General features: G+C 33.5%; 3 pseudogenes; all 3 read left to right on the forward strand.

Annotated features, from left to right (window-relative positions):
* Positions 1 to 2,041: 2,041 nt before the first annotated feature.
* On the forward strand, positions 2,042 to 3,020 carry LOC149267022 (autophagy-related protein 18a pseudogene; annotated as a pseudogene).
* Positions 3,021 to 9,363: 6,343 nt separating this feature from the next.
* LOC149267023 (putative kinase-like protein TMKL1 pseudogene) lies at positions 9,364 to 10,453 on the forward strand (annotated as a pseudogene).
* Positions 10,454 to 14,532: 4,079 nt separating this feature from the next.
* Positions 14,533 to 16,090, forward strand: LOC149267024 (protein NRT1/ PTR FAMILY 8.3 pseudogene; annotated as a pseudogene).
* The last annotated feature ends 9,491 nt before the right edge of the window (positions 16,091 to 25,581 follow it).

Raw genomic sequence — 25,581 nt, forward strand, 5'->3', positions numbered from 1 at the left:
AACTTATAAACTGAAGCTTCCTTTTGGACAACCATGATCCATCTAACATAACATGCTCACCTCCTTGTGCCATCACTTCTCTTTTCTCTTCAAAATTTCTAGACATATTCTCGCCACCTATTCTTCTCTCCAGGCTCTTTCCAATTATTAAATCCCCTATTTGAACAAATGTTTGGTATCCTCTCGACACCTTTGAAACTTTTTGAACTCTTTTACTTGTGCCTCCATGTTTCCATCCTCACTAATAATCCTCTTCACTACCATACTATTGTGACAAATCCCCTTCATTCTATTCATCTACCACTTCTTAATTATTGCATTTTGATTCAAATCCTATTTTTCCCTCTTTGTGCATGTGCTTACTACATGACACCTTATTCTCTTAGTTATTCAATATCAATCAATCCATTCTAGGTCACCTCCAAGCATTGGTGCTTACACTTCCATGGTTGGAGAACTAAAAGACATGTAATCCTCTTCCACAACAAAATTATTTATCCATGTCACAATCTCCTCAACCAACCTTTTATGAGCTCCTTTCTTGAACTACTCCTCTTCTCTTGATTTTAAAGAACTAGTTCAACTCTACTACAATCTCAATATTCTAACTCTATATGGTAATTAACACAAAATATTTTTGCTCCTAATACTTTCTTATCGAACTAGTACAACAAAACCAAATTATGGGCATTCTATTAGATCTCTCTTCTTTTGTTTCAAGCCTCTTCCATGGGTGAAAAATCAAGATCATCGAGTTCCATGTCCTCTAGGGCATCTTGCTCAACTACATTTTCCACTTATGTTATGATTGCTTCATGAGGTGAGGGTTTTTCCTTATTTTCCATATTATATAGGAGATATAGGGTACACCTATATTTTACATATTAATCAATGTTATGCCAATGCTAAGTTATGTACCTTTAAAAACCATAATTTTTAGTCTATCTTGATTATTGATCGTTGTCCTAACATATCTCTAAAACTTGTACCGTTCTAAATTTGAAATTCCCTTATTTTCAATCTTGTCAATGTTGATTTGATGTCAAATTTATATTGGTTTACTTATTTGTAATGGGTTAATAATGGAAACACTACTATAAAAAGTACCTTTAGGAGTGTTTTATGCTTGCGGCGGTCTTGTCGAAATAGTCTCTAATTTTTTTTAGTGACTTAGGGGCAGTTTTTGAAAATTCCCTAGAAAGTTATGAAAATTGACTTTTTTTTAAGGGGTAAGGGGATACTAGATACATTTGATATTAGAAAATCTCACATAGTTATTTTACAACATTTCACCACCACTTACAATATCAAATCAACAAACATCAGTTGTCACTAGATTCATCTAATTTCATAAATCTAGCATATTCCTTTTACACCATAAAAGTTGCTTACATGAAATAACAATGCTCAAGTAGTTAGGAACTTGTAACTTTTCCTTTTTTAGTATATTTCTACATTGGTTTTATCATGACAAATCATAATCTTGTTAAATATGAATAATACTAACAAAATTCCTTCCCAATAGTAACATACATAGCCAATATAGATTCACCATGTGACCTTCCATCTAGGCCAACAACGATAATGAGAATAATGTTCTTTTGATGGCCAAAAGCTACAAGAAATTGCAATCCCTAAGGCAAGTGAAACTGAGGGAAGGACCACTGAAAGCTAAAATACCTTCGAGGACTCATTCAAAATGTATGCCTAATGTTCATATTTGATTATTATCTCATTTTATGTTTGAGATTACCTTGCACAAACAACACAATTATACAATGATATTAATTTTAAAAAATCAAAATTGAATTATTACCTTTCATAAAAGAAAGTGAAAGATGTATTTTAAAGCAACACAATTATACAATGACATTAATTTAAAAATATATATATATATATATATATATATATATTAATTTAAAAAATCAAAATTGAATTATTATCTTTCATAAAAGAAAGTGAAAGATGTATTTTAAGGCTTTATTTGGGTTGGGTTGCTTTCTTTTTAATATTGTATGTAAGGTGATTGCCCAATTCATTAATGGTGATGACAATGATTGCTTCACTGCTCAGCAGTAGTACTGCACCTATGCTTAACCCATCCATCGATCCATATCCAAATCCAAATTCAACGTCTTCCTTGGAGGCTACCAATGAAAAATCCTCATTGCTCTATGTATCATTCAACACAACTTCGTATGTTTTTCCTTGTGGCACAGAGTAGGGTTTCCAGGTTTACAACTACAGTTTGTTCATAGAAACCTTTAGAATGGACTTCAATAATGGCAGTATTGGCATTATGGAGATTTTATTTCGATGTAATATTTCCGCCCTCCTGGGTGGAGATTCGAATCCCCAGTACCCGCCCAATAAGGTCATGATATGGAATGATCATTAGAGCCATTGTATCAGAGAATTATCCTTTTTCTAGGTTTACAACTGCGATCTGTTCAGAGAAAGCTTTAGAAGGGACTTCAACAATGGCGGTATTGGCGTTGTGGAGATTTTATTTCGATGTAATATTTCCGCCATTGTGGGTGGGGATTCGAATCCCCAGTACCCACCCAATAAGGTCATGATCTAGAATGATCATCAAAGTTGATGTATCATAGAATTATCCTTCAGGTCTGAGGTTCGAGCCGTGAGGCTAAGATGGGATCGGATTTTGGTGGTGTTGGAGCACAAAATTTATGGATTTGAGGGGTTTTTGTGTTGTTTCTCATGCTCCCAATAGCTTCGTGTTAGCATGCCCAGGCTTGCACTATGGGCATATGAGAGGCGAGCACTATGGCCTCAAGAGGATCAAATCCATAATTTCCCATGACTCTGACATCGCTTGCTTTGTGCTCACCCTTGATGGCAGCCTCTTTGCGACTACTAGTACAAAGGGGACTCTTATAAGGATCTTTAACACCCTAGACACCACTATTGCATATCTACCTATTTTGTTTGAAACATTTATGTTGGCCATTAAAATCCCCTTCAACCCTTATTTAAAGTCTCATGCTTTGAAGCATTGACCTTACAAGAAAGATTCTTTCGTAGACAAGGGTTAATCAGGATGGCCTCTTTGGAAATATTGGTCTTTAAAGATCAATGTTTTGTTCGAGAGGGTTAATAATGATATTATGTATTATATCTAATTGATTGATCAATTGAGGAAATTTTCCATGCCTAAATACTGATAGGTGAAAGTTGTGAACAAAATTACAGGGTTTTGAGTCATTGCTGGACAGTAATGTAGGTTGGATAAACTACCATTAAAACTTGTTAGGCTTATTTGTGCCTATTTTTATGCTCTGTCGGGCATTTATGTTAAGAGTAGAAGTAAATTTCCTGTGTATTTCAGCCCATGTGAAGGTGTTTGAACATAATTTTCTTGAAAATAAATACAATTTTCTTGAAAATAATCTTGTAGCGATACATTTTTTAGTAGCAAGCATTAGGCTACATAGTTTCTTATGCCTGAGGAAGGAGAACAAAGTAACTTGTATATAGTTAAATATAATTGTGTTGCATAGTTTCTTATGCTTGAGGAAGGAGAATGAAATAACTTGTATATAGTTAAATATAATTATGTTGCATGGTTTCTTATGCCCGAGGAAGGAGAATGAAGTAACTTGTATATAGTTAAATATAATTATGTTTATTTGATAATGCAATAAGTTGAATTTATAATCCATAAGAATTGAGAAGAACAAGGTTCAGAGCCTATTGTAATTTAGGTATCATAAATTCAATTGATTTTTATTTCAACCATTACTATCTTGTTTGTATGCTTTAACTTTATCAGGTTAATGTTTTTTCATTGTTTTCTGTGTTTCTCATTAGTGTTTTTTCATTATTTTCCGTGTTTCCATTTTATAAGTAGTTTTTTCCTTATTGGAGGTTTCAGTTGATTTGGCTGGTATTTATATGGTTACATGTTTTTTTTAATAGCCAGAAATATATTACATAGACATTTATATGTTTTGTAATATTCAAAAATTAAAATTGAAATCGAATTTTGTGAATGAAATTTGGCTTACTTAAAACAGAGGAGAATAGCACTGAAATATTTTTCAAAATCTTTGAAATATAAACTTTATGGATATTAGACAAATGGATGTAACTCAAAAAAATGTATTTATAGACAAGGGATGGGAACTTTAACTTAGATTTGATTCACCATGAGTGGTAGTTTTTGTGTTGTTAGGAATAAGAAAATATTATGAGAGAAATGATTAACCAACGACAAAAACACATAAATCATGCACACACTGACACACAATTTACCTTGGAAAACCCTTATAGGGTAAACCAACCAACTTTATCATTGTACCCTTGAGAAAGGCCACCCAATTCTCGAAGCCAATTACAATGGAGTATCCCAAGCCTTTTTAAAAGCTTAATTACTTAAAAATCCAAAGGCTACCAAAACCATGGCTCAAAATTCACCACTATTGACCTTAACACAATCACTCATTTACCAATTTAAGGTTAACCTAACATTCCCTTCTTTAAAGGCTTCACTACATCAAAACCCATGGGCAGAAAACCATGGCATGAAATCCACCAATGTTGACATTAACATAATGATTCATTTAACAAATCAAGATTAACTAGTGTTCTCCCCTTTAAACTTGACTTGGGATAATTATCCATGTCTTATCCTTGTCAAAATTTTTAACCAAAGTATCTTGGAATCTGGCGTGTTGCCCCACCTTTTTAGTCTAGTCTTTATGGGTAATTCGCACATGTGATATCATCAATAGCCAAAGAAATTGCAACAGGTTAATTGCCTTGGTGTAGAGGCATTTTAATTTTTAACATTTACAAAGATTTTTTCATTTTCTCCAGATTCTACAGAAAAATGTGTTGTGGATCCTGGAGGAGGGAATCTATCTTTGTTAGTAATCATTCCTTTAGTTGCAACAAACCCCAAGATGGCATAGAGTGATTTTGAAAATAAGTGGGACTTCTTTAGCAGGGAATGCACAAAATGTCGACCCAAAGGTATATCAATATTTCATGGTTGCTTCTTAAAATCACTTCCTAGATGGTTGAATGGAATGAAGATGCTATTGTTGTAAAAATGTATCACTGAATAATATTACCATAATATTACCCACTTCATTGCCTAAACATTAAGGGGCTTAGTGTTCATGGAGATTGTTTGACAATTGGAATTTCATAATCTTTTTGCACAGGTGACATCATCAATAGCCAGAGAAATTGCAGTAGTTAATCACCTTGATGTAGAGGTATTTTAATTTTTAACATTTATAGAAATTTTTCATTTTCTCTAGATTCTACAAAAAAATCTATATTGGAGGAGGGAATCTATCTTTGTTAGTAATTGTTCCTTCTCAGGTTGCAATTGTTGTAGGAGGGAGGAACTTCTTTTATGGAGATTCATGGGTGCCATCTACATGTCTGGATAAATCTTTTACAGATCAAATAGGGTGATGTAAAATAACCCCCGTTTATTCTAGTTTTGTTGTGTTTTCTTGTGGATAGTTATATTTTGAAGTCCTTTCTTTCTATATTTATTAAATTTCATTTTGCAATGAATTTTGATTTTCCTTATAAATTTGTCTAAAGAATACAAAACTCATGTTAAAGTATAGCAACCTAGGATATTGTTTGAGACACGCTATTTCTTGTTTATGTTTTACTGCACATAATCATATATAGAACATCTTATTGCTAGTTAAATGATATGCATGGATTGTATCATTATTTTTCCAAGCGACTTATAAAATTAAATTCACTATGCCCAAAATGTTGAAGGATATTGATGCATGTGTTTGAATTTTGACATTATTCAGTACATCCTTTGATGCAAATTAGACCTATATTCTTTTATAAAGTTGTCCAAATCCATGTAATTGAACTCATAACCTCGCATTTGGAATATTTTATTGATTGAGACTGCAATGTGTTATATTTGGTTTTGTTATGAAACCAGCTCAAGAAAAGATAGATCAATGCCTTAGAATTCAGCCTCTTCGAGGGGGCAACCTCCTTTACATTACATAAATGAACAATTCTTGGATGATTCAAATGACAAAGCCTCCTTTCTATATATAGAAGTCTAAGGAGTCACAATATAATCCAGCCGACCTAACCATAATAATATAAAGCCACAAAAATAACAATAGAGGGATTCTATGGGGCACATAAATAACAACATGGGGGTAATAGGGGCACAACAATATAAATAAGGGGTATAACTACAATATTAATGGGGTAATCACTAGTATTATAGGGACCCAACAGGTTTCATGGCTCAAAGGGTATTCATATTCTTTGTCTGTGGATCAATGTTTTAAAACTCAGACTTGGCTTTGGAATCGATCAACAGTCAATTTGGACTTGGACTTGGACCTAGATTGACTAGGACTGATCTGATTTCAATGATTTGGTTTAAAAAAAATTGTAAATTTTAATGAAAAATTATTTTCCAAAGATTTCAAACCATTAGAGACAAAAAAATGCAAAGTATACTCATGTATATACCATGTCAGGGTGAATATATCAAAATGGTACCAAGTGCAATACATATCAACAAGAAAATACATAATCAATGAGGCTTTGCCTCTCTAAGTGGCCTCAAAAATCCAAAAAACACACAATAGGCTACTGGAGTCTGACCTACTACATAATACATTATTACATAGTACATACCATTGACCAACATGATCAACCATCAAACTCATCACCATTTTGGGAATGTCATCCTAAAGAAGAGCTACAAAATCATTATCTACCTCAAAGTATATCATTATCTACCTCAAGTATTCAGACTCCTCAGGGACATCTACAATTGCAAGGGTTTTAATAGTACTAGTAAAAGCACAAACTCAACTAGCTTGTGCTTGCATGTGTCATGCTCAATGATATGTATGCTCCTATACTAGTGGATCTAGATCCAAACCAATTCCCCCCAACTCCAAGTGATCAATATCAAAATCAAGATCAAACTCTACTGGGTGAGACTCCTCAACCCATTCTAAGGTTGGATCAATATCATACAACATAATGGGATTTTTATAATGTAAATGTATTTTTTTTAGCAATTGGTTGTCTTATTCAAAGGTTGTATTGCATGAAGATGATATCATTTACCTGCTTTTGTTCCAAATGGTTTCTCTTTTTCGTGTGAAGCCACTCAAAGCCAAACCAATTATGTGTACACCTAGAAGCATCACAAGTTTGGCTTAGGACTCAAACTGCAAACTTTTGCAATTCAAGACACTAACTACCAACTGAATCCCACCAATGTGTTGCAAAGAAAAAGCTAGTTCAACAAATTATATTGTGACTGTGGATAAAAATTCAAGTATAAAAAGTTTAAACAACCAACCTTAAAAATACTTTGGAATTGCTTACCTGGTTGGTCCACATATTTTGTAATCCTTTCTAGGTTTTTCCCAAAGGCACCCAACTTGCTGTAGTGAGAGTACTGATCCATCGATGTACTTCCAGCTGCTTTGTCTCATTAGGGACCATGTGCTCCAAGCACATGTGTAATCCATCTTTGACCTCCGCAGTTTGATCTTCCCCTAAGTGAACTTTGTAATGATACTCAGCTGCATGTATTAGGAGATGGAATTGATTGTTCCATTTGTTATCAATGATGTCCTAAATAGGCCCATACTTATCTACTCTGTCTTTATAGGTTTTCCTTATTTTCTCTTTTTCTTGATCCATAGCCTCATAGATGTATCCCATGACCAACTTCCCCCATCCACCAATTGCAACACCTTAACAAGAGGCTCACCAATTTCCACAAATTTATGATTGTACAATTCATTCCATCAGTCCATCCATCTAACATATGGTACTTAACCAAATGAAGCTCTAAAATCCTTCAAGTGTTCCTCTATGGCTAAAATATATTTTGCAGAAGAAATCCTCTCAAGTCATGCAAACCAGGGCCTTTGAAGCCTTTCTTGCAACAATAACAAAATCCCACATCGGTTGGTAATGAGGAGAGAAGGAAGCACGGAAGGGGATATCTAAATCATACTAGCATCTTGCTATGTATTCACAAGTAGCATCTTTGTATTGCTTATTCTAATGGGTATCTAAGGTGGAATGCGTTTGACATGGTTGGGAGCCACTAACAGAGTTGGGGGTTGGTGGGACATAACTTTGAATGTTCTTCATTAGGCTGCCTATCATCACTAGTAGGGGAAGGGACATAATGGAAGGGTTCCAAAACATTGGTATAGGGGATAGAGGAAGAGTCTTCAACCTCAAAATCAAAACCAACATTTTCTCCCATTGCAACAAGTTTCCTCTTCCTCTCTATTTCATTATTTATCTCCTTTTGCCTACCCTTGTCTTCTTCAAGTTTTTCAAACTGACTTTACATCTCAATTCTAATATATCCAATCTCCTCTAATGGTGCCTTGCATGGGGAAACTTGACCTCTTATACTAGCCAAGTGTTGTTTCAGCCTTTGAATCCTTGTGTTTCTTGCAAAAGTTGTAGTACATCTCACTATAAAAAACATCAACATGGATCCATGTAGGGTCTTTCACTCTTGGGACCATAGTAAATGGAAATAAATATCCAAATATGCAACATTGAAAACCTACTTTAAACTTCAAAGTTCAAGTTTCAAACTAGTAGAACTATGAACTATGGAAGGTCGAGTAAAAAAATACAAAGATAGATTTGAAATCTGCATTTGAAGGAGAGAAAAAAATAGGGATGAACATCATATCCACATTTTAAGGACAAAAAGAAAAAGGGACAAACTTGCCATTTGACGTTTACATACTTGGGAATAAGAAGAATGGATAGTGGGCACTTCCAAGCTTGAAAATGGGTTGTAGCCTCCTCCATTATATGCCAAATGTCCACCACAAAAAGAGAAATATAATTGATATACAAGGTTTATCCTCTAATCTCACTTTGAATCACTACTCTTCAATGTTTCTCAATGTTATCAGATTCAAACCAATGACCAAACTGACCAACCATTTGAACCAGGAAGGGAAAAAACTAGACCAAAAAGTGTATAAAATAATTCAAAATTTAAAGAAAAAACATATAAGTCATGTGCATCCACATGAATCCAAACCATTTATACAAAAATATGCAAAAGTTATCATTTATATAGAAAGAGTGCATATAACCAAAATAACACTTAATGTAATATATCTCCAAACCAAAAATACATTAACAAAGATGCTCTAGATGGCCTATAACGTCAAAAGAAAGGCATGCTACAATAAATACCTACATATCATCAAAATAATTTCCTATATTGGGATTCTCATCATCAATATCACCCTCTAAGCATTACAATGAGATAGACATATCAAATTGAGATTTTGTTTGAATGATGGGTACATTTTTACTAGGGTCATGATAGAGGAGAGTCCTCATGCAGTGGCAGGAATTGTGATTGGTCTGATGACTTCTCTGGCTGTTGTGTTTTCTATTTGATTTCATTTTTATCTCTCATGATAGGAAGATAAGGGGGGAGTTTACGAATAAGTTTGAGGAAGAAGAAACAAGGGAGGGCAGGTTGGTCTTGTTTGAAATTGGGGAGCGTGTCACTGTCGAAGATGCTCTGAATGCAGCTGGACTAAGTATTCGGGAAACAAGTTATGGTATTGTATATAAGGAAAAGTTGGTTCAAGGAGGTACTATTGTGCTTAGGTTTCTTAAAGAAGGCATTGTTAGAAGAAGGGAATTATTCTTGCCTGCAGTTACTAATTTGGGGTGTCTCCAACATTCACATAATAATTTAGGTCGTTAGGAAATTTTTCAAAGAGGAGAAAAGTTGTTGGCCTATGATTATATGCCCAAAGGTATTTTGGTCGATCTTCTTCATGGTTCAGGTAAGAAACATATGAGTTGGGTTCGTAGGTAAAATACTACTCTTGGAGCAGCTTGGGGGCTCACCCATCTGCATACAGCACTTAAAACACCAATAATTCATGGAAACCTTAAATCTAAGAATTTTTTGGTTGATGAATACTATGTATCCCATCTCATAGATTTAGGGTTGGTTAGGATGATGAGTTCTAATTTTGAGGTCGGGATGATGTCGACTACAAGTCTAGAAGGTTTCAAGGCCCCTGACCTGTAGAAAATAAAGATGGATAATACCAAGACTGATAACTACAACTTTGGTATTTTTCTTTTGGAAATATTGATGGGCAAGAGGCCAAGTAAGAATTCCTCAAACGAGATTGTGGACTTGCCTAGTATTGTGAAGGTTGCAGTGCTTGAATAATGCACCATGGAGATTTTCAACATCAAAATTTTGATGGGAATTAGGAGCCTGACAGATGATGAATTGCTTCATTCTCTTCAAGTTGCAATTGGTTGTTGTGCACCTTCACCTACTGTGAGGCCATATATTAAGGAAGTTGTAAAACAATTGGAGGAATTAAGACCCGAAATGCATTCTCCTTTATACATGCCTAGAACCCCTGCTCTAGATTAGGCATGTACCTATTTTGGATTTGATCGTCATCTCCAATGGCATTGTGTTTATTAGAATCTTGTGATGTTCCTGTATTGATCCCCTTTGTATGAGAGTGAGACCCATACACCGATACATGTCTCGTTAGTGTAAGATATGTAACAACTGGTTAAGTGTGTTTATGATGAATATTGTTGATTTGTTGACTGAAAAACTTAAGTGAGATTTCATTCCTTACACATTAATCTCTAGCAACTATTTTGCAAGGAATTTCGTTCCAAGCTTGGGATACACTGACCCTACAACCCCTCTAAGGGGCAAAGTTGTCATTCTTGGAAATGGAAATTCCAAAGGTCTGATGGACCATTAATTTCTGTCCACAATTTATTATATCCCCGAATGTGAGTGTGAATCATTTGAATATATTGTGCATATGCAGTTGTGTTTGTGGTTGAGGAAGACATTGCAAACTTGCAACATACACAATCAAGAAAGTGGATGATCCTCAAACTTTGAATAAAAATCATATTGAAATATTTCCAACCCTGATGATAATATGTACAGTTTGGCTCATATTGTTTGTACAGGAAGAGACTGGATTTTAACCTTTTTATGAAGCTTGCCTATGGGGATTATCTTGATTTATTGAAATGTGTATGCTCTAGGAGGGCTAAGAAGGGAAATATACTCAAGATGGGTTTTTGGATATCCATGGATGGCTGTCTATAAGGAAAAACATAGGAAACTGGAGAGCTTGCCCATTTGTTTTAGGTTCTCCCTCACCCCTGCCTTGTTTGTGTTTGAATTTGGGAAATTCAGTAAAATATTTCCACACTATATCGTTAAAGCATACCCATTATGGATGATCTGATATGCAATGCAGGGAATGACTATTGTGAGTGATTGACATACTATTGTATTGACATAAATTTGGTGAGTTGTTTGATTACAAAATTACATGAGGGGAATGTGGATGTTGCAAAGAATGTCAACAATTGGTTAGGCACGTGCTATCTCACACCACTTTTGGGGGTCGTTTCGGTTGATGCATACTAGGGCTGATACTGAACAATTGTTGTTTTCTCAACAATTTACTTTATTGTATGTTGAAACCTTCCCAACTTTTCTCTTGTTTCAAAGCATTTACTCTACTATATGCTTAAATCTCACCCAATTTTTTTTTTTCTGGTTTTCAAAGCACATTTGATTCTATTTTTCAATCTATTTTTATCTTTTATTGTTACAAAGAGAGAATGGACATAGATTGGGCTAAGGTGCCAGGTATGAGGGGTATCTATTTATCTAAGGTGCTAGAGAGGTAATTATTTGGCTAAGGTGTGAGGTCTGAGGGGATTGGGACATCTATTATGTGAATGTTGCTTGGGACCTATACTTAGTCTCACCACATTGAAACTTACACCATGCCCTAATGGGGCAGACCACAACAAGAATGGAGCCTAGTGGATGACTTAAAACTCTGTTTCCCTAACCAGTGAACCAACTCCCCAACAAGAATGGAGCTTGGTGGATGGCTTAACACTTTGTTGCCCTGAACAGTGACCAACTCCTTGTTGGCTTATTTTTCTATTATTAATTGATTAATATATGACTGATGACCATACTTTAACATTTGTAGGGAATGACAACCTTGACAATTTCAACCTCTGTTTCTGCCTTGCAACCTCCATATTGCACATACCATCTGCCCAAAGGCAACGACACTTGAATATGTTGTATTTTTCCTTGGAATCTACCTGATTGCATTAGGAACTAGAGGCATTAAGATCTGCTTGTCTTCTTTTGGGGCTTATTTTAGTTCATTCATATTATAAAATGTTCAAGAGTCTTCCCTGAATCCATGCCAATATGCAAAGATAATTATTATTGTGAAATTGTTATAAATTGTTACTTTTCCTTTTTTGTTGAACTTCTTTATGTCATTTAGGTCATGGTATTTTGGAATTGAAGGGAACTCATTAGTACCAAAGTGAAATGTTTTGGTTCCTACAATGAAAAGCTTGAAGTTCTTAATAACCACATGTTTTTGTTTTTGTTTTTGTTTGTTTTTCAACACATAAACTATTATGAAAAGGGTATTTTCAGCTATTGCTTAGTTTTACATAATACATTCACTGTTAGGATACAAGATATGTTTTGGATCATATAGACTGAAAAATTAAGTATTGGAACATTTATGCAGTTGGTTTCTACCATTTATTTCTTTCTTTTATTAATGTATTGGAAATTAAAGATAATTGTAGTTCCTAGAAAACTTTTGTCTTTGGATTGAATGTTGATCCTGTGCCTATCATGCCATTTATACAGAACATTTTTAAGCAGATCATTGTATTGACATTTTAAGACCTTTGTTACTTTGCATCATATTGTGGTGTGCATTTAGAACCCACTAGTAATCTGAGAGTTTTATTTGGGAGTTTTAAATTTTGATTCAAGGTTCATGGTTATGAAATTATCATTATTTTATGCTTGGATTTTATATTCTTATCATTTCAGAACATTAATTCAACTAAGGTTAGATGCCTTATAGATGATGCTAGATTGTTTGGATAGAATGCATATGCCTTTGTTTTGTTGTGTCATCAAATGATCATGAAATAACATATCTATTTAAAAATGAGCCTTCCCCTTTAATTTCAAGAGCTTTTACTAACATGTGACCATAGTTGCACCAAGTACATGAATTGTTGAACTTACTCTCTAGCAGAAAAGTCAAAATAATCATGACTAAAATATAAGTGACTAAAAAATAAGCACAACCTTTCTTTTGATATCCTACTTGAGAGTTGTGTTTCAGCCTAGCAATCTCATTTTTTGCCACATATTATAGATCTGAACTATTCACGTCAAATTGAATATGTAATTTCATTTTCACAGATCCAACAACATAAACTTTTACAAATGAAAAAAGTTGATCGTCTCCAAGAGGCTTCCTTATGCAATATTTTTCATCTTTCTAACTTGCAGGAAATAGCCACAAACTAAATATTAGGTCAGATGCAATTGTGCATTTGATTATGGTTGGGAATAAGCACGCCTCTTCAAAAATTTCAGTTGTCACTCACTAAAATTTTGTGTATTTTTTCAAGTCCAAAAGCCACTAAATCATTTGTAAATTTGTGGGAAATAGCCACAAAACTAAATTTTAGGTTAGTTGCAATTGTGCATTTGATTATGGTTGGGAGTAAGCATGCCTCTTTAAAAATTTCAGCTATCATTCAATGAAATTTTGTGCATTTTTTTAGTCCAAAAGCCACTAAATCATTATGTAAAACTATTTTGTCATGATATTCAATGTTTCTGTTGAAACCGTTGAGTTTTATTAACATGGCATGCAAAATGAATGACTTGTACTTTGGGTGCATGGACAAAATGACGTTTGAAGAAAGTGGGTTTGAAGAAACACTTGTTTCCTTGGAATTATTAATTCTATTCTTTGAAATGAGAACACTAAAATGACTCAGGTTACATGTTTAACATTCCCTTTTATTTCAAAACATTTTTTTGTTCACATATTTAACTATAGTCTGCATAGATAATGGCGAGCAGATGATTAGTTCATTTAATAAAACCAGAAAAAATCAAGTTATGCATATCATACCATAACTATGCTTAATAAGTTCTAGCCGTCTCCCATGCAATTAGGAGATGTCACATGAAACCCAAAAATTATTCGATAATGGTAACAATTAATTTGTAAGAGGTTTGGATTTGGACTTGCAAATTAGAGGGGTGCACAATAATGTAACAATTGTCACATTGACATTTTTATTCAATTGTATTGTAATTCTTTTGTTGGAGTTTGATTGAGGTATAACTTTTATTTCTTTATTTTTAAATTTTAGTTTGGACCAGAGGGGAAATTTCCTAAGGGGTGAGGCTGACCCTCTTCTCAGGGCATGCAAGGGTGAGGTAAATATTATTCACTCTATCTCTCATAAACTCGAATCGTATTTTTTTTAAGAGAAGGTGATTTCAAGCGTGTTTAGAGCCACAGGTTGAGGTTCAAAGTTTTTCGCAAGGCCAGAACAAACCTTAAAATTCATGGTGATGAAGCATGTGCTTCTGATAATACGAGAGTTATGTTTGAACTTAGCCTTTGCAGCTTCAATTGGTTTTAATTCTCAATTAATGTTGGGGCTCTTGTTTCCAGCAGTGTTATTGTATGGTTTGAAGACAGTGTTGGGTGGGGATGTGGGTTTCCTATCCCTAGAATTTTTGTGGGATTAGCTGTAATAATTTTCTTTTATGGGACACCACTATATAGACTCCAAAAACCTAGAGGCAATCCCCTCACACGGTTATGCCAAGTAATAGTTGCAGCATTGCATAAATTGCAAAAGGAAGTCCCTCAAGATAGTTCAATGCTATAGGAGGTGCAAGACAAGCGTTATGTTATTTAAGGAAGCCAAAAGATAGAGCATACAAATGATCTCAAGTACTTCTCTTATTATTTTTTTAACTTTGAGGGCTGATTTTATATGATTCTTTTATTTACCAAAATAATTGCATTGAAATGAGCATTGTACATCAGATAGTTTCAAGAGTCTAGAACTACAAGTTGACATAATTGCAGTATAAGAAAAAAAAAAAAAAATATATATATATATATATATATATATACCAACTTAAAATGGTTGCAGTTGTCTTGACAAAGCAGTTATAATAACATATATGATATTCAGGACAGTGGATTTTCCAATCCTTGGAAACAATGTACTGTGACCCAAGTGGAGGAGCTGAAGATTTTGGTTCATATGTTTCCCATATGGGTGAGTGGCATTGTATTCTTTTTTTGTTTATGCTCAAATGTCAACAATGTTTGTCGAACATGGCATGACCATGGACACCAACATTGGTTCCTTTGAAATTTCTTCAGCATCATTGTTTATATTTGATATAATGAGTGTCATGATATGGGTTCCAGTTTATGATCACATAATTGTGCATATTTCTTGAAAGTACACTGGAAAAGAGAGGGGGTTTACAGAGCTGCAACGAATGGGTATTGGGCTGGTCATATCAATAATTTCTATTGCAATAGTTTCCTTGGTTGAAATCAAGCATTTTGATATTGTCAGAACTCTCGATTTGGTCCATGATATAGTCACACCGGTTTCCATGACCATTTTTTTGGCGAATTCCCCGGTATTTCTTGGTGCTTCAATTTTTTTTCTTTATAGGGCTACTAGATTTTTCTATGATGAGTCTCTTGATCCATTGTGCAACTTGTGCAATGCTCTTTCTCTTCTTAAAATAGCATTAGGAATCTATTTGAGCACCTTAATTGTTACCATTATCACTTTTTTCACCACTAAAGGAGGAAAACAAACGATGGATACCTGACAATATCAATGAAGGCCATCTAAGAACCAACTAAGAAATACTGGGGAATTCACAAAAAAACTTGTGCAGTTATCTTTCTCTTCTTACAATAGCATTAGGAAGATATTTGAGCACCTTAATTATTACCAACACACTTTTGTCACCACTAAAGGAGGAAAACATGGATGGATACCTGACAATCTCAATGAAGGCCATCTAGCCTACTACTTTTTGCTTTTAACTTCCCTTAGCTTTCTGAACTTGTTGGTATACATCGCTTGTGTACACATATACCAATACAAGAAGCAAAACTAGGGCTAAATTCCAAATTACATGTGATGCATTACAATTATCCATGAGTCATCTCTCTTTGGTGAAGTGATTACATAATTTTATTTAACATTATATTGACTTGTAAAATTTTTAGTAGAATGTAGTGTTCATTGCGAGAGAGCTCTGGAGCGCGCTCATCCTTGACCTAGCCACCGCCGCTTCTACAAAACCGGCCAACCAGAAAGAGAGTAGGGAAAGCTCTACGTGGTTAGCCTCTTCATCTGGTAAAAATCTTAGTCCTCCAGCATGGACGTTGGAGGGGGCCCTCGGCCTCCCCTCCCTCCTGAGATCGCTGCCTTTAAACGATTGATAGCCTCTTGCGGCAAGAGGAAAGCAACCCCAAACCAGCAGAATTTTGTTAAGAAAGTTGAATCCATCCCCTCTGTAGAACTGCCTGTGAAACACCCGTGCCAAACTGCGCTGAATCTAGCAGAACGCGGGCTTATTGGTCAATTTACGAGCCTCTGGCCCTCTCCCAAAGCCATTGATGGATGGGTCCATAGAAACTGGAGGCCCCAATCTCTGAAGGAATTTGAAGTCATCTAGCAGGCAGAGGATATTATGTGTTTGTCTTTGAATCAGCAGAAGATAGAGATCTTATCTTCTGAAATGGTCCATATTTCATGGGCCCGCAAGGGCTCTATCTGAATAAATGGACGCCGAACTTTGATCCTTCCCAGGATACTCCTTCAGTCATTCCTGTCTGGGTAAGGTTACCCCACCTTCCACATCATTGTCGAAACTCGGAATCCATGGAAACAATTGGGAACAAACTAAGAAAATACATTGATAGCGCTGAAAGGAGAGAAAAATACTCGTGTGCCAGAATATGTGTTGAAGTCGACCTGGAGATAGGGTTGCCTGAGGGTATTAAGCTTACCATAGCTGGCTGGTCTCACATACAGGAACTTGATTATGAACAGCTTCCCTTCAAGTGCCAACGCTGTCACGGTTATGGTCACTTTGCTCGAAACTCCAAGAAGAAAGCTAAGGAAGAAACAGAAAAAGATAAGGGCGATCAGTGGACACACTACAATAAAATAGGCAATTTACGCCAGATTTAGCACTAGATTTTAGTGTATATGTTTCTCCATTGGGATGAGTAGCCTGGCACTAATCTGGCTCTATTGTACAATTTTTAAAGCGTCTTTTTCTGTGCCAAATTTTGCATCTTTTTTTATGCCAAATTTTGCATTATTTTTTTCATCATATTTTTCACCAAGATTTGCATTTGGTTTTACAATAGGTTTTGCTTCTAGTTTTGTGCCATTTTTTGCATCTATTTTTGCATCATTTTTTGCTTCCTGTTTTGTGCCATTCTTTGCTTCTAGTTTTGTGTCGTAATTTGCATTGAGTTTTACACCATATTTTGCATCCGATTTAGTGTCTTTTTTGCATCCATTTTGTGCCAATTTTGGCATCTACTCTTATGCCATTTTTTGCTTCTAATTTTGTACTTATTTTTACATCTATTTTTGCGCCAGTTTTTCTGCCCTTTTTTACACTATTTTTTGCATCTAATTTTGCACCATATGATGAATCTGATTTAGTGCCAAATTTTGCATCCATTTTTGCACCATTTTTTTCATCCACTTTTTCACTTCATTTGTCTTCCTTTTTTGCATCCTATTTTGCACATAATTTTGCATCATTTGTTGCATCCAATTTAGCATCATTTTTAACACCATTTCTTGCATCCAATTTTGCATCTAAATTTTCATCTTATGTTGAACCATGTGTTACGTCCACCTTTGAATCCCATTTTGTGTCTAATGTTACGTTCAATTTTGAGCCATTTTTTCGTCTACTTTTGCATTTGTTTTTGCTCCAAGTTTTGAATCATTTGTTGCACCTCATTTTTCATCCAAATTTGAGCCATTTTTATGCCCATTTTTGCATCATTTTTTCTACTTTTGTGTCGAATTTTTCACTATTTTTTATGTCCAATTTTGCATCTTTTTTGGTTTCTAATTTTTCATCCTTTTTTGGCATTCAAATTTGCATCCTTTTTTTTGCCACATTTTGTGTCCACATTTGCATCTCATTTTGCACCTAGATTTTAGTTTGAATTTTCATCTAGTTATGCATCATTTTTTGCATCCTTAGCTTCACCCTTTTTTAGTCCCATTTTGCATCTTGTTTTGTGTTTTTTCTTACATCCTTTTTTCATCCTAATTTTACACCATTCTTTGCATCCTCATTTTGGTGTCCATTTTTGCATCCTTGTTTGCGACCAATTTGGTATCTTTTTGTATGCCCTATTTGGTTCCCTTCCTTATGTCTCGTTTTCCACCATTTTTTAATTCTACTTTAAAATCCTTTTTGTGTCATTGTTTGCATCTTGTTTTGATGGCTAGTTTAACATCCAATTCTACTCTCAATTTTGCATCCATGGTTACATCCACTTTTGGCTTCTTGTTTAGACTTTTACTTTTATTTCCATTTATTACCCCCTTTATGGGTTCATTTTAACAATTTCAATTACATAGTGAAATATATTACAGTTTTTAAATATCGTTTTGCTATAGGATTTAATGCACGGTTAGATGAACATAAAAACCTCTCAGTTTATCCCAAAAACCTAGGACAGAACGATTAGGAGAAAGGTTGTTCTAAGGCTCAGGATTCTTAGTAGATCAAGATGTAGAGTATAGATTAAGAAAAAGAGAATGAATTCCTGTGAGTCCTCTCATGCATGTATTGTTGGATTTTTTAGTGCAGCTGGGAAGCGCTCCTAGCTAGCTCCAAATCATGGTCCTACACGTAAGAGAGAGAACAAAGAAACCTTCACAACATAATATCTTGATAATTGGAACTATCATAAACATATAAATATTACTGAATTAATAAATATAAACCAAAATCCCATATATTCATTAGTTAAATAGGATAATTAAAGAATGAATAGTAGGATATGGAAGGAAGAACAACTGATCTATATTAATAAAGGAGTTGGAAGAAAGTTACAACCATCAGATGTAGTTGTAGCAACACCTCCCCCAACTCCTAGATCCAAAACTCTCCCTCTCAAGATAGATCTCAGCAGCATGACAATACACGAATTCCCATCCTTTTCTCAATGTCCAAGCCTCCAATATATAGGAAAGTGAAGGCTATGAAGATTTCCCAAATTCCTCATTAGTTCAATTTTGGAAAAAGATTTTGGGTGAATAATGTTTCCTCATATAAAAATGGCATTTTCCACTTTTTAGATGTTTTTGTGCTTAGGAAAAAGCTTCCCTGTGCTTTATGGCTCTTTCCCACTTTTGTATGCTTTTATTTTTTAGGAAAAATCTAAAGATGAGGATAAAGAGATCACATTCCACCATATGAGTTTCTGAAAGTGAACAAGAGTATCAAATTCTAGTTAACTTGAGCTTTTTTCCTAGAGAAATTTTCATTTTAAAGTGTTGACATTGAATTTCCATGTCATAATGTGTAAGCCAATCACAATCCTTTAAAATTTAAAAGACATACAGGTGTGACTAGGCACTGGATTTTTTTTTAATAATATAACTTACCTATTTTAACTGTGAATGGTGCCCAAGTGACCCAAAACTATATTAAATATTAAAAATAAAATTAATATCTTAATCTATAAAAGTTAGAATATCGAGAATATTTTTAATGAAGGGTAAATCATGGCGTGCTAAATAAATAAATTTAAATAGAAAATCCTAAATCTTAAATTTAATTTAAATTTTAAATTTACTTTCTTAATTTAAATTTTATTAAATTGTGTATTGATAAATTAATTTAAATATAAGATATAAATATATGGTTATTGTGATAAAAGTGCATTTATTTGAGTAAGTTTACTTTAAATTTTAAATTTTCCTTTTAAATTTAAATTTTATTAAATCTTGTGTTAATAAATTAATTTCAATATAAAATACATGTAGATGGTTATTTTTTATAAAAGTGACGTTTATTTGGGTAATTTAAATTTAAATTTAAGTTTCATTTAAATTGTGAATTTGCTTTTTTAATTTAAATTTACTTTTTTAATTTGAATTTTATTAAATCTTGTGCTAATATATTAAATTAAATATAAAATACATATACAGTTATTTTGATAAATGTGACATTTATTTGAGTAATTTTGGTAAAAGAATAATAAAAATGATATATTAAAAAATTGTCTACATGGCATGATTTTATTAGTTTCTTATTTTTTTCTTAGGTGGTTATTTTTGAGTTGAAAATTCATCTAACGTGAGACTTTTGGTAACAAAAGTTAGATGAAAGGGACAACTTGTTATAGACTAGGATAACTTGGTCCTCATGGTACATAACTTGTATTATAGTCTTATATAGTCTAGGAGAAAGCGGTATTTCAACCAACAACATAGTATTCTCCTCCAAGATGATGATGAGGTATTTTCTTGTATAATACATTTAAGAAGATATCAAAATTCAAATTGATAACTTAGTATTTGTAAACAAATTTTAAGGGTAATTGACAACATTCATAAAAAATATAGCAGTGTCCTCATATATAACAATTCTCCATCAAAAAATCATTGACAATTTTCAATATACATTTATTACTATTAAATCAACACTTATTGCATATATCATTATTCCAAGGTAAATTCACAACATTACATCCAAAAATAGTAATATCATCATACATAATCATTCTCCATCAAAAAGCATTGGCAGGTTTCAACACATAGAAAAAGTAACAAGAAAATACTAATAATATCCTCATCATCTTTAATCAAATCAACTAAGATTCAAATGTGTGATTATCATATCAAAATCTTTCATGAACACCATTATTTTAAGGTAAATTCACAACATCCATCAAAAGATAGTAATATCATCATATATAATAATTCTCCATCAAAATAATGTTGATAATTTTCAATATATACATAAAATAACAAGATAAAAACAATAATATCATCATCATATTTAATCAAATAAACTAAAAGTCAATGTATTATTACCAAATAAAAATGTTTCATAGATATCATTATGCTAAGGTAAATTCACAACATCCATAAAAAATAGGAATCTCATCATACACAATAATTCTTCATAAAAAAAATTGTAAACAATTTTCGACATATTCATAAGGTAACAAGATAGTACCGATAGTATTATCATCATTATTCAAATCAACTAAAATTCAAATGTATGATTACCATATTAAGACATCCCAACTAAATATAAAAAATAACGCATGGCTAGCTAGCACAACAAAAATAATAGTCAAGTTCATCCTCATGATCATTTCCATAATCATCATCCTGACCATCCTGATAATATCATCCACATAATCATCATGAACGTCATCGCCATCCTCATCATCATCATCTTGATATATGATGTAATCTAAACATAGTTTATATCATCATCTTCGTGGTCATTACCTATAGCGTTCTAGAAAAAAACTCAATATTACATGTTAGTACTAATTCTATAGCAAAATGCATATTTTTATTACAATGCTAACAATAAAATGAGGTAGGACATAATAACATTTAATAGTACTAAAAATAAAATGAAAATATGGTTTAGGATATATTGGATATCCAACTAAGATTACACTTGTAATTCACATTAAGTAGTAGAAGCATTCCTTAATTCATATCAAGTAGGTACCCATTTGTTCTTCATATTATATTGTGAATGTTTCTTATGATTTCCATGCACAATTGGTAAATTAATATTTACTGGAAGCTTTATTTAAAACTACAATTGTAATTCAGATTAGAAATAGAAGAAATTTTAACAAAAAAAAGAATGTCACAGGAAAAAGTAAAATGTTTTTAATGAAAAATAAGTCGCATACAATATGAATGTTACATGAAATATTGAGTTGTTTTTAATGCAGGTACTTTTCTCTATAATAAAATGGGTCCTAATGTTCATTCAAGAACAAATGCTCACAAATAATTACTTCATTTTATCCATTATCACACTTAATCCATTATACCTAGTGACAACAATGATTCCATTCAAATTGCTTTGAACTCACTAAATATAATGTAAAACAGAAAACTCCACGATCGCAACCATGACCACAAACCCCCCCCCTTTCCTCATCCACCATTAGAGACAATGAACTTGGATTTATTACCACGATAGCAACCCCTCCCTTGCATCGTGTCCAACATTAGAAGCATTGAACTTGGAATTAAGAATACTCATGTTTTCTTTGCCCTAATTAATCTCCAAGGAATCAAAACTTGATCAATATATCAAGGACTCCATCAAGGAATAGATATATCATAAGAGAAGCTCAATAGGCTTTGCCAAAAGAGTGTGAAATAGCACTTATCTTTGTTTTATGAAATAACTCGAGTGAGTGGAATAAATGATGGGAAACACTTACCAAGGAAAGCAATATTTTTGGTTCGCCCTTATTTCTATTATTATTTTTGCTTCTTAGAATGGAGGGAAGTGTTTAAAAAAATTCTAAAAAGTATTTAAAAAAAAAAAATTATTTGCTTAAGTTTAGCTTTGTTTAATATATGTTAAGTTTAGTATTTTTTTATTTTCTAAAAAAATATATTTAGTTTTTTGTATTTTTTATAACAAAAATTATATTTGTTTTTATAAAAATGGATTTTAAACATACATTCATGCTAAATTTGTGATTTTATGATATAAGTTTAAATTATATATAAAAAAATTAACTTAATGCCATCCATTGTGTCGCTGAGATGGGTATTATACATCTCTTCCTTGCTAAGTTATAGAATGTGCTTGGGTTTTCTTAATGCAATAAAATTAATTATTCTCTTCATTATATCTTGAGATGTTCAACTTGCACGTAATAAAACAATAAAGTTAAAATAGGTTTGTGTGTGTCCTTTGTAGATTTTTTCCCCATTAATCCTTGTCTTAATAGATTAATTGCCTTAAGGTGGCCTTGAGTAGTCACTCCCATTAGTTGCATGCTTTTTAGTTTTATGTAAGTGACATTTGTTAGGATTGATAACATGTTATTTAATTTATGGAATTGTGTTATTGTCCATATTATTGTTAAATATTAATATTAAATATGTTGGTTTTGAACATTGTTTAGAAAAATGTTCCCAAAAGTTTTATAGATTGTAATTTACGATGTAATGATTCATTTCTTGATGAAATTGTTTTGGATATTTTTTTTAAAGATTCATTGACTGATGAAATTGTTATGGATATTTTTTTTAGTATATTAACTTGTATGTGATAAAGTCAAAAGTCACCTCTTTTTGATATTTTCATTGGTTAATTTCCCTTAAGGCTATCAAGTTCACCATTCAGTCCCAGGTTAAGGAAATATAGGAGTCATGAAGTGGCATTGTCCAAGAACTTAAATCTTGAAACATGTTTTTTTAGTCACATTATACTTCCTTTTTGCGTAAATTCTCCATGAAAATAGTCTCATGGAACATGAGGGGCCTCAATAGTAAAGGAACACAAAGACTCCTAAAAGAAAAAATGATACGCAAAGCACCAATCAATTATATTGATATAAGAAATAAAAATATTAAGTGAGGTTCTACCTCATATAATTAGCAAATGGGGGAGGAATTTCCAAGTAGTAGTGATTGATGATTAGATATACTTACGTGGAATGGCTATTATTTGGAATGATCATGACATCAAGGTTACCAATATGTTTACCTCTTTTCGCATTATGACAATATAATTTTAGTTAATTGACATCAAGGACTACTACCATGTATCCAATGTTTATGACTCCAATATCGCAAATGGAAAACCTCTATTTCTCAATTCTATTTCCAGCACAAGTAATTTATACTCCCCATGTCCATGGATTATTGGGAGTGACTTCAATATTATCAAGTGTCTCGAGGAAAAGAAAGAATGAATAAGAATTTTTACTAAGAGATTTTGTAAGATATACCATCAAAGCCCTAAAGTAGAATCCATTAAAGTTGATGCAACCCTAAGGTTGCACAATCAATATAACTTATCGGGACTTAACTATCCCTTATTAACAGCCCATTAAAGTTCTATGCCACATATATGCATCAGAAGCATTTTACAGACATCCAACCTTAAAACCTCCAAATGGATAAAAAATGATCCATTCGATCACCCCACCGAATACCCCTGTACCATTTACTTAACATAATATCGCTATCGCAGACCATCGCAGGCCCATATATATCGAAATATATGAATACATGGAAACATAATGAAACCACACAAAAACATTGAAAAACCTTGTAAACATTGATTTTTACCTCTTTCTATCGGCGCGCTTATCGTACGCTGAAGACAATGCACCCAGCGTTTGTGACCATTGATCTGGAGTGATGAGATCTGGCGGCCTAGGCCAAATCACCGTATCGGCAATTGGAGATCCCAAGGTCCCATATATCAGTGCTATTCCTTTGGCGAAGGTCCGATACGATTATCGCTAATTACTACCGACGATCTCCATGTACCCGCTTTAATATATGTCACCTCCCCACTAAACCTCCGATGTGATAGGTCGTAATCAGCAATCGCATGAGGTTGATTCTAAGCCTTTGACACGCGCTACTCCGAAATGTCAATGCAATTTAAGTGCCCGGACCCGATAGGTTCCAAAAGTCTTGTGCATAAAATTTCAATTCTGCTTCCCTGAATCTGCTAAGTGTTTAGCACGATTTCTCTATGTAAATGGCATTCGGTGATACAACAAATAAATACATTGGCACGATGATAAATGGGTTCCACGAACCCGATAACGTAAGAACTTCCACCTATAATGATTTGAAGTCCGAATTCTCAATCCGAATGGGTTTTATGCCCAATACTTAGTGTATTTGGGTTTTCTGTGTGCGAAACCAAAACGATGCATTTCTCATTGTTTTCTATTTTAATCCAGGGTTTATCTACCGTAAATCATGGAAAGCAGAGTAAGCATCAATATTATCCTAATATATATAAAAGCACACATTTACGGTCTCCACAGCCCGGTTATACAATTATGCCCGCAACACTGTTTATTCACAGTAAACAAATAACAGAGCCTTCGGCCTTGCCCAGATTACACATTAAACACCTCTGTCACAAAAGCAATGCAATTCTCTGTACAAACATAATACAACTACATTCGAGGCTCTCTCCCTCCTCTGGCCTGATTCTCTTAATTAATGGCCTCTTTCTTCTACATAGCCCGTAGGCTTACAGAGCTCTCAGGTCTTCCCCTTCTCTGTCTCTCCTCTCGCATCTCCTTTCAGAAAACAAAGGAAATTGCATATATGTTAAGTTAACCATCTCCTACACAATTGAAGGAATAAATTATATATTTAGAATTCAATCTTATCATAATATAAACAAACTAGACTACTTGGCTTGATCTCCACGCAGGGAGGATCATTTGCCATTTTTATTCCCAATTCTGTTCAGAATTAGGCCACTCTTAACTACTTACATTTATTTGAAATTAATACAAATTACCAACCAAGTCTTCCTCCAAAATTGCATTAGCCACAACATGTGACCACTCCATCACA

This window comes from Pinus tabuliformis, chromosome 6, assembly GCF_031772625.1.
Source record: "Pinus tabuliformis cultivar Carrire ecotype Pingquan chromosome 6, CPIR1, whole genome shotgun sequence".
Classification (NCBI taxonomy): domain Eukaryota; kingdom Viridiplantae; phylum Streptophyta; class Pinopsida; order Pinales; family Pinaceae; genus Pinus; species Pinus tabuliformis.